Raw genomic sequence first — 5,812 nt, forward strand, 5'->3', positions numbered from 1 at the left:
TCCGATGTGTGCTCCAAGGTGCGGCGTGCACGAAGTCCGAGCCCGGTTTGCCCCGGGTGCGCACCTCGCGTGCACCTTCGCCGGGGTGAGCACCTTGGTGTGCAGACCTTGGTTGGGTTGCGCGCCCTGGTGCGCACCAAGGAGCGCTCTGAAGTGTGCTCCAAGGTGCGGCGTGCACGAAGTCGGAGCCCGGTTTGCCCCGGGTGTGCACCTCGGGTGCGCACCTCGCGTGCACCTTCGCTGCGGTGGGCACCTTGGCTGGGTTGCGCGCCTTGGTGGGCACCATGCAGTGCACGAAGTCGGAGCCCGGATTGCCCCGGGCGCGCACCTCCGCCAGGGTGGGCACCTTGGTGCGCACAACTTGCCTGGGCTGCGCACCAGGAAGGGCTCAAGATGGCACCCGCGTTCCGTTTTTTTCACTATCTTTCAGAACGGAAATTTTAAAATCTCGTTTTTTTTTGCCTTTTCTGGAAATTAGTGAAGGCAGCGCATCAAAGGTGCGCAACGCTGGTGCGAACCTGGGAGCGCTCCGATGTGTGCTCCAAGGTGCGGCGTGCACGAAGTCGGACCCCGGTTTGCCCCGGGTGCGCACCTCGCGTGCACCTTGGTGCGCACACCTTGGCTGGGTTGCGCGCCCTGGTGGGCACCATGGTGCGCACCAAGGAGCGCTCCGAAGTGTGCTCCAAGGTGCGGCGTGCACGAAGTCGGAGCCCGGTTTGCCCCGGGTGCGCACCTCGCGTGCACCTTCGCCGCGGTGGGCACCATGGCGTGCACGAAGTCGGAGCCCGGTTTGCCCCGGGTGCGCACCTCGCGTGCACCTTCGCCGGGGTGGGCACCTTGGTGTGCAGACCTTGGCTGGGTTGCGCGCCCTGGTGGGCACCATGGTGCGCACCAAGGAGCGCTCCGAAGTGTGCTCCAAGGTGCGGCCTGCACGAAGTCGGAGCCCGGTTTGCCCCGGGTGTGCACCTCGGGTGGGCACCTTGGTGCGCATGCCTTGCCTGGGCTGCGCACCAGGGCGGGCTCAAGATGGCACCCGCGTTCCTTTTTTTTCACTATCTTTCAAAACGGAAATTTTAAAATCTCATTTTTTTTTGCCTTTTTCTGGAAATTAGTGAAGGCAGCGCATCAAAGGTGCGCACCTCGCTGCCCACCACGGTGCGCAACGCCGGTGGGCACCCGGGAGTGCTTCGAAGTGTGCTCCAAGGTGCTGCGTGCACGTTGTCGGAGCCCGGTTTGCCCCGGGTGCGCACCTCGCGTGCACCTTCGTCGGGGTGGGCACCTTGGCTGGGTTTGCCCCGGCTGCGCTCCGAAGCGGGGTTATTGGAGCGCCGCCTCTTTTTTTGTCGGAGCGTTTGGTGGGGTTTCTCGCATTGGCTCTTCCGAGGCCCGGTTGCCACCCTGGCGCGCACGAAGTCGGAAGTAGGGTTAATTGCCCGGGTGCGCACCTTTGCCAGGGTGGGCACCTTACCTGGGCTGCGCACCAGGGCGGGCTCAAGATGGCACGCGCGTTCCGTTTTTTTCACTATCTTTCAAAACGGAAATTTTAAAATCTCCTTTTTTTTTTGCCTTTTCTGGAAATTAGTGAAGGCAGCGCATCAAAGGTGCGCACCTCGCTGCCCACCTTGGTGTGCTCTGAGGTGCGCACCCGGGAGCGCTACGAAGTGTGCTCCAAGGTGCGGCGTGCACGTTGTCGGAGCCCGGTTTGCCCCGGGTGCGCACCTCGCCTGCACCTTGGCCGGGGTGGGCACCTTGGCTGGGTTTGCCCAGGGTGCGCTCCGAAGCGGGGTTACTGGAGCGCCCCCTCTTTTTTTGTCAGAGCGTTTGGTGGGGTTTCTCGCATTGGCTCTTCCCAGGCCCGGTTGTTGGGTGCGCTCCCACCCTGGCGCGCGCGAAGTTGGAAGTTGGGTTAATTGCCCGGGCGCGCACCTTCGCCAGGGTGGGCACCTTGGTGCGCACACCTTGGCTGGGCTGCGCACCAGGGCGGGCTCAAGATGGCACCAGCATTCCCTTTTTCTCACTATCTTTCAAAACGGAAATTTTAAAATCTCGTTTTTTTTTTGCCTTTTATGGAAATTAGTGAAGGCATCGCATCAAAGGTGCGCACCTCGCTGCCCACCTTGGTGTGCTCCGAGGTGCCCACCACGGTGCGCAACGCCGGTGCGAACCCGGGAGCGCCCCGATGTGTGCTCCAAGGTGCGGCGTGCACGAAGTCGGACCCCGGTTTGCCCCGGGTGCGCACCTCGCGTGCACCTTGGTGCGCACACCTTGGCTGGGTTGCGCGGCCTGGTGGGCACCATGGTGCGCACCAAGGAGCGCTCCGAAGTGTGCTCCAAGGTGCGGCGTGCACGAAGTCGGAGCCCGGTTTGCCCCGGGTACGCACCTTCGCCGGGGTGGGCACCTCGGCTGGGTTGCGCGCCCTGGTGCGCACCAAGGAGCGCTCCGAAGTGTGCTCCAAGGTGCGGCGTGCACGAAGTCGGAGCCCGGTTTGCCCCGGGTGCGCACCTCGCGTGCACCTTCGGCGGGGTTGCGCGCCCTGGTGGGCACCATGGTGCGCACCAAGGAGCGCTCCGAAGTGTGCTCCAAGGTGCGGCGTGCACGAAGTCGGAGCCCGGTTTGCCCCGGGTGCGCACCTCGCGTGCACCTTCGGCGGGGTTGCGCGCCCTGGTGGGCACCATGGTGCGCACCAAGGAGCGCTCCGAAGTGTGCTCCAAGGTGCGGCGTGCACGAAGTCGGAGCCCGGTTTGCCCCGGGTGCGCACCTCGCGTGCACCTTCGCCGCGGTGGGCACCATGGCGTGCACGAAGTCGGAGCCCGGTTTGCCCCGGGTGCGCACCTCGCGTGCACCTTCGCCGGGGTGGGCACCTCGGCTGGGTTGCGCGCCCTGGTGCGCACCAAGGAGCGCTCCGAAGTGTGCTCCAAGGTGCGGCGTGCACGAAGTCGGAGCCCGGTTTGCCCCGGGTGCGCACCTCGCGTGCACCTTCGCCAGGGTGGGCACCTCGGTGCGCACACCTTCTCAATGTTTTCTTGCCTTTTCTGGAAATTGGTGAAGGCAGCGCATCAAAGGTGCGCACCTCGGTGTGCTCCGAGGTGCGAACCCGAGAGCGCTCCGAGGTGCCCACGAAGTCGAAAGTCGGGTTAATTGCATTGTTTTCCCCGGGTGCGCTCCGAGGTGCGCAACATCGGCGCGCACCAAGGAGGGCTCCGAAGTGTGCTCCAAGGTGCGCACGATGGCGTGCACCTCTGGTGCGCACGATTCGGAGCTCGGTTTGACCGGGGTGCGCACACCTTGGCTGGGTTGCGCACCTTTTGTGCGCTCCAAGGTGCGCACGAAGTCGGAGCTCGGTTTGCCCCGGGTGCGCACCTTCGCCAGGGTGCGCACCTTGATGCGCACGCCTTGGCTGGGCTGCGCACCTTGGTGGGCGCCATGGTGCGCACCTTTCGTGCGCTCCAAGGTGCGCACGAAGTCGGAGCTCGGTTTGCCCCGGGTGCGCACCTTGGTGGGCGCCATGGTGCACTCCGAGGTGCCCAAGATTGGTGCGCACCAAGGAGCGCTCCGAAGTGCGCTCCAAGGTGCGCGCGAAGTCGAAAGTTGGGTTAATTGTCCGGTTTGCCTCGGGTGCGCACCTTGCGTGCACCTTCGCCAGGGTGGGCGCCTTGGTGCGCACACCTTGGCTGGGCTGCGCACACCTTGGCACCCGCGTTTCCTTCATTTTAAATTTTTTTTTTTTACAATCTCTCAAGTGGGAAATTCTATAATCTCAACTTTTTTTGCCTTTTCAGGAAACTTTTGAATGGAGCGCATCATTGGTGCGCTCCGAAGTGTGCTCCAAAGCTCTCTCCAGCTGCGTGCACCTGCCCCGGCCGCGCACCCGGCCCCGCCCAGCTTCGCTCACCTGTCCCGGGCGTCTGGTGCGGAACCTTAGAGTAAGAAACATCACCGTGCACCTTGGCCAACGTGCGCGACTCGACCGAGCGCGCACTGGCCGAGGTGCACACCGATTTCACCTGGGTGCGCGCGCAGCACCTCGGGCGCACCGGGGTGCGCGCACAACGCCCGGGTTGCACCGTGGCCTGTGTGCTCGGGGCGCCTCGGGTGCGCGCTCGGTGTCGCCCCCGCGCGCGCGGTAGTGCGGGCAGCGCACCCCGGCCCGGCCCGGCCCCGACGAGAACGCAAACGGGCAAAAGGTTTATTCAAATAGCATTGCGATGCCCGGCGAAAAACTAAAAAAGGGTGCAACACCGGGACTTCCCGGGAGGTCACCCATCCCAGTACTACTTCGGCCCAAGCGCGCTTAACTGCGGAGTTCTGATGGGATCCGGTGCACTAACGCTGGTATGATCGCACCCGTTATGAGCTTGTCGCAGTGTGTACTTAGCAAACCGCGACCCACGTGCGAATCCACCCCGGCCACCCACCCCCGTCGAGGTGCACACCCTCCCTCGCGAAGTGCGCCCCGTTCGCCAAGTGTGAGCCCTGCCCGGGTGCGCGCACCTTGCTAGGGCGTCGGGTGTGCACCCGGCCCGGCCTACGTGCGTGCACCTGTAGGGGGCGTCGTGTGCGTGCAGTGTCCCGTCTGCAACGCGGTGCCCACACACCACCTCGGGCGCAACGACCTGCGCTCACATGTGGGCCGAGTGCACCTTGGTGCATGTTCGGGGCGCCTCGGGTGCACGCTCGATCTTGCCCCGGTGCACCAAGGCGCTCGGTTTGCCCCGGGTGCGCACTTGGTGCAAGGTGGGCACCCAAAATAGGGATCAAGCACCAAAACACAAGTTTCGGGATGCAAAATGGGACCCAAGGACCACAAATGCGTTCCAAGACCCATGATGGGTCCACGAGAACAAAAATGTGTTCCGAGACTTAATAAACAAATATTGGGTTTTAGGAGAAGAAACATGCTCTGATGCCCAAAACGAGAATCGACCCCGAAAAGGCCACAGGCCAAAAGTGGGATGCGAGACAAAAAAAAATGGGACCCGAGGACCAAAATTGGGTTCCCAGGTCGAAGACAGGGCAACCGGACAAGAAACGACCTCTAAGGCTCGAAATGAGTCCCGACGACTAAAACTTGACAAGAAGCACCCATCAGGCACCCAACTCGACACCCATGGGATGCCGACCCACCCGGGCTTCCACCTAGCACACCTTGGCACCCACCCACCCTCGCACCCAACCTCGCACCCAACTTAGCACCTTTGAACCCACATTGGCACTCACCCTGACCCTGGCACCTTGGAACCCACATTGGCACTCACCTTGACCCTGGCACCCACCTTTGCACTCACCTTGGGACCCACCCTGGCTCCCACCTCGGCACCCACCCAGACACCCACCTTGGTTCCTTGGCACCCACCTTGGATCCTTGGCACCCACCCCGACACCCACCTTGGCACGCAACTTGGCTACTTGCCACCCACCTTGGCTCCTTGACGCCCACCCCGACAACCACCCCGTGACCTACCCTGGCTAGGGTTGGTGCACACCCACCCTGGTGCCCACCTTGGCACCCACCCTATGACCCACCTTGGCACGCACCTTAGTACCCACCCCGTTACCCACCCTAGGACCCACCCCGTGACCCACCTTGGCCAGGGTGGGTGCCTTGGTGCGCACAACTTGCCTGGGCTGCACACCAGGGCGGGCTCAAGATGGCACCCGCGTTCCGTTTTTTTCACTATCTTTCAAAACGGAAATTTTAAAATCTCATTTTTTTCTTTTTTTTGCCTTTTCTGGAAATTAGTGAAGGCAGCGCATCAAAGGTGCGCAATGCTGGTGCGAACCCGGGAGCGCTCCGATGTGTGCTCCAAGGTGC

The 5,812-nt window shown here is 62.9% G+C and overlaps 1 non-coding gene across 1 annotated transcript; it reads right to left on the reverse strand.

Annotated features, from left to right (window-relative positions):
* Positions 1–4,227: 4,227 nt before the first annotated feature.
* LOC131869367 (5S ribosomal RNA) lies at positions 4,228–4,346 on the reverse strand. Its single transcript, XR_009367751.1, has one exon. It is a non-coding gene; the product is annotated as a 5S ribosomal RNA (ribosomal RNA).
* Positions 4,347–5,812: the final 1,466 nt, after the last annotated feature.

This window comes from Cryptomeria japonica, unplaced genomic scaffold (assembly GCF_030272615.1).
Source record: "Cryptomeria japonica unplaced genomic scaffold, Sugi_1.0 HiC_scaffold_245, whole genome shotgun sequence".
Lineage (NCBI taxonomy): Eukaryota > Viridiplantae > Streptophyta > Pinopsida > Cupressales > Cupressaceae > Cryptomeria > Cryptomeria japonica.